Raw genomic sequence first — 11,028 nt, forward strand, 5'->3', positions numbered from 1 at the left:
GATGGCATTTAGCTCTTATTTACAGTTTACATGCATCACAGCTTTTTGGATTTGGGCTTTAAGCTGGCAAACAGGTTTAGTCACAGCTACGAGTTTAACTTAGCCACGGTTGTGCAACACTATTTAACGCAGAAGCCGTTTACACAATTTAAAGTCCACATCACTGTATCAGGATTTCATTTTTTATGCACTAAAGGGTACAGAAATGGACTGAGGTGATATGAGGAAGAAACAGGCCAGGCGACTTGCAGATTGATCATCAAAGATTGAAGATCCACAGCCAATTTTCCTTCAAGAAACCCTGAAAATTCTAAAACATTTTGAGTCAAATTCATAGCTGGAATGCAAACAAGGTATCTTTCTCATCTAATGGGGTTGAAGACAGCCGTCTAAGCTGATACACCACCAGCGGGTCATTTTACCTGGATGGGTTTCATCTTGTTCACCGTGTCAGCTGAGAAACAGCTGTTATGAATTCAGGAGACACACCCAGGTTAACTGCGTTAGTCACAACTCCACACTCACGTTATCATGTGTCCAATACTCCATATTTCCTCCCTCAGCTGTTACACAAACAGTCGGAAATCTGTCTGTACTTTCCTTCAGTTATCACGCCGCTTCAAAGTCTCTTCTGCCAACAGAACACAGAAACGGCACAGTAAAACCACGACAACCGGTATTTTATTCTCTTTCCTGTCAGACTACGTGCTAACTGTTCCAACCTGCTGATGAAGATCTACAAATGCCCCGGAGGGCATCCCACTAAGCATTTTAACAGAAAACCCAAACCAGATTCGTGTGAAACCATCTCTGTTCTACTTGATGTTATTCATTCATAGCTGAGCCGCTCCAACAGTTTTGGCAGGATTGGAAACGGTAAAGATTCGGACGAAAATAAGAGCATCTGGACCAGTGGGTCTTTACTTCTCTGCACTTCTACGTCATTTTTACAAACAGAACCAATGCTTGCTAATTTCTCTAAAGCCCAGAACTGGATGTCACACAATACTGGGTTGAAACTCCTGTTTAGAGTGGGCAGGTGGAGAGGCAGTGGGATGAGCTGCTGGACTGGGCCAGCTCTCTAGCATTAGCATCAGATTGGTAATACGGTGTTATTTTAGGTGGGGAAAGCCGTTACACAAGGCTGTGGCTTCCAGGGGTTACTCCAGGGTTGCCAAATGTGACACAAGTGACCGTAAGTATTTTGGAACCATCACTTTAAAGAGAATAGAAAATGGATGGATGGAATTTAAAAAGAACAAGGAGTTTATCAAACCGAAAGGGAAGATGGGGCTTGTTTTAAACAAAGGAGAAATTTCCCAAAGAGCAGCCAGAAAGCCGCAGCAATGATGGGTAGAATTGTAGAACTCACGGCCCTGGATGACCAGCTTCTATGACTACGTTTACATGCAGTCAAAATTGGGGTTATTGCCAATGTTCTGGTTACTGAAACATGGGGAATATTCCGTTTATATGGTAATTAATTATTCGGGATATCTGGATCAAACCAGCGACGCGCAGAGAATGTGATGACGCAATTCCCATCATTTCCGCTTCTTCTTCCTGTATCCAAATTCAAAACAAATGCTGCTTCGCGCAACTTTTTGCTCACCTTCTTGTAAATCTTCTATCCCGGTACTTTCTACCGTCTACAAATGCAGAAATGTTCATATCCTTCATTACATTTATGAAGTGATTAGTCTCCTCCTGGTCTTGTGTTTCTCCGTGTTTATAAGAACTTCCTGGACTCAAAAGACCAGGATTCCTTGTGAACAGAGCACGAGCAGAAAACAAATTCATGTTCCCTTTGATGGGGATATTCCGTTTGGCGTTTACATGACCCAATATTCAGGTTTTAAAAGGAGTAACCCAGGGGTCATATTGGGGTTTTTAAAAACCTGAATATGAGCAAATTCTGGTTATTCAAAGGGGTTATTGGTGTTTACATGGCCGTGCAAATTCGGGTTATTGCCAGAATTCGGGTTTTAAAAGGGTTATTGACTGCATGGAAACGCAGTCTATCAGAGGTTGAAAACATCACACTTTTCTACTCATTTATAAACCTGGAGAAATGGTAAAGTCGGCTGGGCCACTGGTGGCACCCCCACTGTGACGGGCCCTGCTTTACTGGTCCACTGCATTATGAGATACAGCACGTGGGGTAGACTGGCCAGGTGTGCACGTGAAATTCAGGTACCAAAAGAAAAAAAAGAAAAAAGAAAAAATACTGAATGTAGTGATACCACTTGTGACCACATGGAGGCAGCATATTACAGAAGAAAGTTCATGTGCAAGCCGTTGTAGTAGCGCTGTTTTACCTCGATAACGATAAATGTACGATAACCCTTAACCGGCAACAGAAAAATCTATTTTCAGATTGGCTGATTGGTCGTTAACTGCCTGGAGGCAGCTGCTCTGAGTTGAGAGCTCAGCGCAAAGTAGTGTGCCGTGACTCGTTTTTAGGATGGACTGTTGGAGTTAAGGCTCAGTTATGCTTCTGCGTCAAAATGGCGCCGTGCCTACGGCGTGTGGTTTGGATCGACGCAGAGGACACGCCGTCACCTGCGCCGTCTCTGACGTGCACCTCCTGAAAATTGTAACTACGCGTCGAGGAGACGGCGACCACACGCAGACCGAGAGGGCTGTGATTGGTTCGTTTGAAAGCAAAGCATTTCCGGTTTCCGGTTTGAATCAGTAGTGAACTTCCACGGCTCTTTTCTTCGTTTGTGTGATATTTTTTGTTTTTGTTTTTTGCACAATAGTTGTCCTTATTTCTTTGATTTACTGTGACCGGAAAAAGTCGGATAAACTATTCAGAAAAAGATCGCCAACTAGTGGCCGCGGGGGGTACTGCACCGCGACCAAATGGAGAGACGGAGAAGTCAGAAGGGTTCAGCACGGCGTCACGGCTGCGGCGTGTGCTCTGCGTTGGTGTGACGCAGAACCATAACTGAGCCTTTACTGTGCACTGTAGTTAATTTCTCAGCATGGAAATGATGTGTGTGGCGTGAGAGTGTGTGAAGTTGTTGAAATGCACGAGTCTCACACTAGACAGCCCTGTTATGTCGGTCGATTCTTCGTTTGAACAATCAGCCTTTTTCTTGGGTTTCCCTTCTCATTCAGACTGGATGGGTGGAGTCACGTGATTACACACACGTAGTCTTAAAGGGGTATGAAACTAGCCGATCAGCACACACAGTCAAAACAGACAAAAAGCAAACCTAAAGCATTCTTTTTTTATCAAAACACGTAATTTTCCGACAAGGGAAAATTGACGTCGGTCATTGTAGTGAATGTCGGTAACGGTAAATTTTCGGTTTATCACCCAGGCCTACGTTGTGGGACACAAAGGTCTACCTCTAGAGGGTCAAAGTGGTATTACAAGATATGCCAGACCGTCCCCTTACATCAGTGCAGTATTTTCTGCTGCTATTTGGTCAACACAGTAGATTTTTACGCCCCCCTTGTGGTCAGAAGTGGTAATGCTACACATAGTCGCTCGGATCTGTTGAGTTCCTTTGCACAGTTATTTTTTTATTGTTATTCATAAATTGTAATAGCAGATAGTCCCCTTTTGTTGTAAACTTTCATACATGTGAAGTAGATCTCAAGTCCACCTGAGCACATAAAGGTGGAGCAGAAGCTAAGTACGGGACTGACTGTACTTCATTCAGTCAATGGATTGGAACTGACATGAAATAGACCGACAGAATGTAGGTGGACGAAGACATGTAGGATGATTGTAATATCAGTGGATGATAGATGAATTGAACCTGTTCATTAGTAAACTGCCCTGCTGTTAAGTGTGAAACCAGAAATTATAAAGTGTGCTGAGCTTAAACACACAGTTTGACTAATATTGTGACTTAGATGAAGATCAGATCAGATTTGATGTAAAATTACTGCAGAAAACCAGTCAGTTCCAAGGGGTTCACGCACTTCTCCTTGCCAACAAATTTTAGTTTTCACAAAATTGTTTCACAAAGTTAAAGTAATGTTAAGGTGAAGTTTGATGCTTTTCATCTCATTCTTGCATTTACTGTATAAGAGCAGTATCAGGCATTGGCCGATATGCAAAGCCAGGTATCGTATGAAAAGACCATGATGATGCCAGGTTTCTGAATGGAAATAGGAGGTGAAAAAAGGAATATGGATGCATCCAAACTGCAAACAATATGCCAAAATCAGTACGTACTTGCAGCATAGCATGTAACTTAAAAAAACAGCCAATGTTTAAAGCGCCACTACGTAACTTTTCCACCTTAATATCATATTTTCAGAGTCATTGTGATGGTACATCAACTTCCAACAGGTTTAATGAACCTCTGTCATGGTCTGAGGGGGTCTGTATCACCTTCACTGGCACTATGTAACTTTGAGGAGCATGGTAGGAACCCTGCCACTACAAATCTTTACGGCTTTGACTGCTTTATGGCATACGTCACTTCCCCCTCCTTCCCGATTCGCAGTCGAGACGAAAATGGGCGGGGCGTGGAGCGCAGCTCCGCAGAAGCTGGTAACCCGTTGCTGCGTTGTGGCTGCAGCAGCTCCACACAACAGACGTGGGGAAAAGATCGCTAATAGTGATGCACCGATTGTTCGGTAACCGAAATTGTTCGGCTGAAAACGGCAAAAAAACACTTTCGGTGGAATAAGTGGGAAAAAAACCGAACAATTAATAAAGGCGTTGTAATATAAATAGACTGGCCGCTCCGTAACTGTTGCGCACCACATAAATTGTTGGCCAACCAAAAACTAACCACATAACGCTCCCGTAATGGTTGCGCACCACATAAATAGTTGGCCAACCAAAAACTAACCACATAAGAATTTAACTAACATTCACCAGCAGGTGGAACCAAAACAACATAAATCAATCTATTACAGGTGCGTTTAGATGACGAAATCAAACAGCGAAGAGCGTGGAGTGAAGTGGTGCGGTGCAAACATGTCAGCAGTGTGGAAGTATTTTAGAGTGGCACAGAATAATACAAGAATGGCTGTTTGCAATGAATGTTCTGCTCAAATATCTAGAGGGGGCACATCTGCAAAGTCTTTCAGCACTACAAGTTTGATTTATCATTTGAAACGATAAAAAACCCTGAGCGCTTTAATGCATTTTTATTGTTTTAAGGCCTATGTTACAATGTTCAGTCAGTTAAGCCTAACGTAAGCTCAAAGATGGCCACAAAATGTATTTTGCTATTTTAAGTTATTGTTCTTTGCTGGTATAATGTCTGCTGGAATATTTAAGACATGCTGGGAAATTAAAAAATGTTCAGTTTTTTATGTTCAACAAATGTTTTCTACCTTGTAACTTTGTAAAAGATGTTTTTCTTTTAAAAGCATGCCTAAATCAAATTTATTTGATTTACGCAATGGTGAAAAAATTGGCAAAATAAATGAAAAACTGCGAAGAACCATGTTCGGTATTGTTCGGTATTCGGCCAAGTGTTTATTATTATTTTCGGTTTCGGTCACAAATTTTCATTTCGGTGCATCACTAATCGCTAATGGTTTAACTTTTCACCGGTTTCCTGCTCGGAGGCAGAACCACGGAGGCCAAGTATCTGATATAACAGAGTAAAAGAGTGAAAGAGTGGTCGGCTCGCTTGGATCGCGGCTGTAACGACCAAACCTTCCACACAGTAAAGCCTGAATTATGGTTCTGCGTTAAATCGACGCAGACCTACGGCGTTGGGTAGGTGGCGACGCGCAACGTACGGTGCGTGCCGCCGCGTACCCTACGCCGTAGGCTCTGCGTCGATTTAACGCAGAACCATAAATCAGCCTTAAACCACAAACACTCACACAGACCGGGTCGGATCAAAAGACGGGTTTTATTCCCCACTTGTCCAGCTAAACGCAGTTGCTGGCCAGCTCTCTGCGGTGCAATTAACCCCAATCTTCAGATAAAACTAGTTTGTTGAGGAAAAAATATTAACTCTTATTTGTAGCTGCAGAGGGAAAAAATAATCTCACGAGGAAAACAAAAATATTACTCACGCCTCGGAGCCTCTTCCGCATAATATAGCAGTCAAAAAAAAAGAAAAGAGAAGTAAGAGGGATACAAAACATGTACTGTATGTTGTACTATTTAGACCCTCCAGGAATCCGCGATTCCGTGATCGCGGAATTTTTCGCGGATTTCACGGCTGTCCGCGGATTTACAGACCTTCCGCGGATTTCAATGTCTGGTGCAGAAAAATCACTTTTACTGGGGTTAATATTGCATATGTACGCGCTGAATATGCGAATTATGCGGGGCTCGCTTGATTTCACCGCATCATCGCCGCATAAAGTTTGGAAAAGGGGGGAGTGTTGTGAGTGACAGGTCGGGACGCCCGGTCGCGACGTGCGGGACCCGCCCGGGGACCTCCGCACCCCTCACCGCCACCCCCCAAACAGCAGCTCTCACCCGCGGGGGTGAGAGGTAAAGAGAGTGCCGCTTGCGCGGGGGGCGCGGCTGCCGGTGGACTCAGGTCTCCGCGCTGACCGCGTACCACTGCGCCTGCGAGGGCCGGCGGAGGCGGAGCTCCCATCCACTTGGGGGATCTTTGCGGCGGACGCGTGGGGTGACGGCGTTATACATCCATAGGTGACGGAGCTCTGTCTAGTCCCCCTCGTCGCGCCGGTGCGCCCGGCAATCACCCGAGCACTGAGCCGCGGGCTGGAGGGAGAGAGACGGCCACCGCCCCTCTCCTCTCCTCTCCACCTGCGCTCTCCTTTTTTTTTCTCTACGACCTCAGATCAGACGAGACAGCCCGCTGAATTTAAGAGGGAAGAGCTCAGCGCCGAATCCGCAACTTCCAGCATATTCCGCAATTTCACCGCATAAAAGCACATAAAAAACCTGCACATTTAATCGCATAATCAATGATTTTAGCCCGCAAAATCAATGATTTTAGCCCGCGGAATAAAGGATTTCTGCCCGCGGAATAAAGGATTTCTGCCCGCGGAATAAAGGATTTTTGCCCGCGTTTTTCTGGAGGGTCTAACTATTATACAAATTTATTGAAACACATGGCGAGTCAAACATTTACCAAAGCAGCTGCCAAACACTCTTAAACAAGGTAGCCGGAGACGGTGGTTCTGCAGAACTGCGGCAGTAAATCCTTTATAAATAGTGCAGCTCCGACGAGGAGCTTCATTCTTTAGTAGGGATTTCATATGTATCCAGACCGTTAATAATCATTATTTTCTCCATATACCGCTCCCTGGCTTCCTTGTTTAAGGTATCCCGGTAAATTCCAGTTCCTTTCCAGCAGTTTAACATCTTTTTTTTGCGTTCAGTCTGTTCACTTGGTGAAACAGAAAAGCGTCCCGTCTTCTCTCAAAACAAATGCACGCGATGGGACAGGAGTTTTCCGGCAGTAAGCGCTGGTGCCCATGGGAAACGTAGTGTTCTTTCTGGTAAAGCACTACCGCTTTTGTCCAAAAGATGCCGCCAAACTCAGAAAAGCTGAAAGTTACGTTGTGCTGCTTTAACTGTTTCATAAATAATAGGTTCTAAAAAAAACTCAAATGTAAAAATACTTCAAATAGAAGTACAAAAAAAAAAGCCACGCCAACCAAACATCCACCTTACTAAATTGGTATTTTACAGAGAGACGGCCTGAATTTCAAATCAGTTTTTGTAGGAATTTGTGCATCAAATCTTGATTGGAGTCATTGTGGTTCTCCATACACCCAGTTTTCAGAGGTAAACGTTCAACGTGCTGGATATTCACAGATTTAGATCAGTGTGGCTCAGGTGTTCTTCTGACCAGATTTTATCATTCTGATTTCCTTATATAACACAGGAAAACATGATAAGAAGATCTGAACAACGAAGACAACGAATGAAGGCGATCACAGCGTCAAGGATGGCTGGACAGGGTGAACTGGGGTCAAGTAGCCCCACGTATCTTGTAGTGGCCAGCTTTAGGCTACCTGAACACGGGCCGGTTTTTGACTCTGGACCAATTTCAAAAACAAGGGAGCCCACAGACATGACGGTGTCAGGTCATTTTTAATAACAAAATCCTCCAAACTCCCACGTGATCAAATGTGACTTTAGAAGAACTACAAATACAGCCCCGTCGTGAATTGAAGACAAAATCCTTTTAAACTGTAATGCTAAACCCAGCTGATTGTTTACTTTGGTGATGCTGATTTCGAGAAATCTGAGTCTGAGGTTTCTCCCAGTTTCCAGATTGGAATTACAATTCCAGTTGTTGCTTGGAACTCGTACATTCCGCCTTAAAAGTACAAATGGAGCACAACTTTAATGACCTTTTATTCATTCCATCCGTATTCTGCATTAATTTTATCTGTATCTATGTTGTCGGAGTGCTTACGAATATGGTCAAAATGGTGCATCATGTTAAACGAAACACAGGAAAACAATTTAAAATTGGCCGACACCTTGAAGTATTAAAATTGTGTTTGTTGTCAATTTCACGCACATGTAATTAAAGAGCAACAACCCAACTTTTGCGCTCACTGGTCTGTTCAACTGGCTGATTTTGTTTTCTCCGACTCAGAATTAAAAGAAATAGGGCGCTCGGTGGCGCAGTGGGTTAAGCAAGCGGCACATATACTGAGGCTACAGTGCAGAGTCGCAGGTTCGAGTCCCGGCCTGCGCACCTTTGCAGCATGTCATCCCAATTCTCTCTCTGTTTCTACCCCCTTCCTGTCTGAAACTTGAATAAAAGGGCAACTAGAGCCCAAAAAAAAAGAAAAAGAAAATAAAACAATCTTCTTTGCAGTCGTCATTTTTGTTGTAGTTGACTTGTCACTGCCCCTGCTGAGCATGTTGCTTAGCAACCACACCAACGCAAATGAGGTTTGAAGGTTTGTGACGTTTGAAGGTTTGTGACGTGAACAACGTTCGGAGCGGACAAACGTACAAACTTAAGAAAATGTCACAAACAAATCTGAGGAGGCAGGGCAAGACTACATCATTTGCTGGTGGGCATTGCCAGATTAGCATATCAAAATTGTAGCCGTAACTCATTTAAGTACAAGTTCATGAGTTTTCTTCTTGCCCTGAAACTCGGAACAAGTTCAGAGAAATAAACGGTTGGCTGCAGCGCCCAGAGACAGGCTGGGTTTGGGGTTTAATGCAAGTTACAGAATTATTATTGAATGTTTCCTTCCAAGAAAAATCGTTTCACCACAGAAGTCCAACATTAGCTACAAAACATGTAGTGGCTAGCAGACAAAACCCCATAAAACGTCTCATAACAGCACTTTAACCGTTACGGTTGGGGTTAGAGACGTATCTCAGTTACGGTTGGGGTTAGAGACGCATCTCAGTTACGGTTGGGGTTAGAGACGCATCTCAGTTACGGTTGGGGTTAGAGACGCATCTCAGTTACGGTTGGGGTTAGAGACGCATCTCAGTTACGGTTGGGGTTAGGGACGTATCTAGTTACCGTTGGGGTTAGGGACGTATCTCAGTTACGGTTAGGGACGTATCTCAGTTACGGTTAGGGACGTATCTCAGTTACGGTTAGGGACGTATCTTAGTTACGGTTGGGGTTAGAGACGTATCTTAGTTACGGTTGGGGTTAGAGACGTATCTTAGTTACGGTTGGGGTTAGGGACGTATCTTAGTTACGGTTATGGATGTATCTTAGTTCTGGTTGGGGTCCGGGGCGATGAGAGCCGGGTTTAGGGGGTAAGGCAGGTCTTATAGGGGGTAAGGCAGCTCTTATAGGGGGTAAGGCAGCTCTTATAGGGGGTAAGGCAGCTCTTATAGGGGGTAAAGCAGGTCTTATAGGGGGTAAGGCAGGTCTTATAGGGGGTAAGGCAGGTCTTATAGGGGGTAATGCAGGTCTTATAGGGGGTAATGCAGGTCTTATAGGGGGTAAAGCAGCTCTTATAGGGGGTAAAGCAGGTCTTATAGGGGGTAAGGCAGGTCTTATAGGGGGTAAGGCAGGTCTTATAGGGGGTAAGGCAGGTCTTATAGGGGGTAAGGCAGGTCTTATAGGGGGTAAGGCAGGTCTTATAGGGGGTAAGGCAGGTCTTATAGGGGGTAAAGCAGGTCTTATAGGGGGTAAAGCAGGTCTTATAGGGGGTAAAGCAGGTCTTATAGGGGGTAAAGCAGGTCTTATAGGGGGTAATGCAGGTCTTATAGGGGGTAAAGCAGGTCTTATAGGGGGTAAGGCAGCTCTTCCTGGGGGTAAAGCAGCTCTTCCTGGGGGGGAGCAGCCCCTAAACACCCAGCCTAGCAGGCGCAGCTAAAGCTGCTGCTGTGGAACAAAAACTTTTTCCACATCTCACAACTTTTTTCCACCAAACCCCCCCGGAACCGGACCCAGACCCAGCCTACCGTGAAAGACGGTCGAGCCTTCTTCCTCCGGCCGCTCGGTGACGCCTGTGGTCCGGCGTTGGTCCGGGCGGAGCTCCGGTCCTCTGGTGCTCCGGTGCTCCGCTCCTCCGGGCCGCCGCGGAGCCGCTCCCCGGGCCGCCGCAGGGGCTCCGGCCGCCGGGGCCGAGCAGAGCCGAGCCGCGCTGAGGCCCCGGGCCTGTGTGTCCTCGAAGCCGCGTACGAGGAGGGGGGGCAGGGATCGCGGAGCCGCGGGGCCGGGGCGGGCGCACGGACGGACGCTGGTAGAGAGCCTTCGGGGCAGAGCTTCGTGACGGCTCCGGACGGTGTCCCCCGGACGGTTGCCCCCCTCCCCGCTGCAGCTGCTGCTCTTTTCCCGTTTTCCTCTTCCAGCACTCACGAATCAAAATACTCACACAGAATATGGCGGCCGCTGCAGCACGCTGCTCTCGCGAGAACTCGAGCCTGCTCGGTTTTTACAGTTTACCAAGTTTCGCTGAGGGAGGAGAAAGTTGTGAAGATACAGGACCGTCTCAGAAAATTTGAATATTGTGATTTTCTAATGCAATTAAAAAAACAAAAATGTCATACATTCTGGATTCATTACAAATCAACTGAAATATTGCAAGCCTTTTATTATTTTAATATTGCTGATTATGGTTTACAGTTTAAAAAAACTCAAATATCCTATCTCAAAAAATTTTAATATTCTG

The 11,028-nt window shown here is 45.3% G+C and overlaps 1 protein-coding gene across 3 annotated transcripts in view; it reads right to left on the bottom strand.

Annotated features, from left to right (window-relative positions):
• tab2 (TGF-beta activated kinase 1 (MAP3K7) binding protein 2) overlaps nucleotides 1-10,753 on the bottom strand; it is a 71,204-nt gene extending 60,451 nt beyond the window's left edge. For all 3 annotated transcript variants that reach the window (XM_061707340.1, XM_061707339.1, XM_061707336.1), the window contains exon 1: nucleotides 10,319-10,753. The gene's annotated coding sequence lies outside the window, so the exon portion shown is untranslated. The remainder of the gene's footprint in view (nucleotides 1-10,318) is intronic.
• Nucleotides 10,754-11,028: the final 275 nt, after the last annotated feature.

The sequence above is a fragment of the Cololabis saira genome, chromosome 18 (genome assembly GCF_033807715.1).
Source record: "Cololabis saira isolate AMF1-May2022 chromosome 18, fColSai1.1, whole genome shotgun sequence".
NCBI lineage: Eukaryota > Metazoa > Chordata > Actinopteri > Beloniformes > Belonidae > Cololabis > Cololabis saira.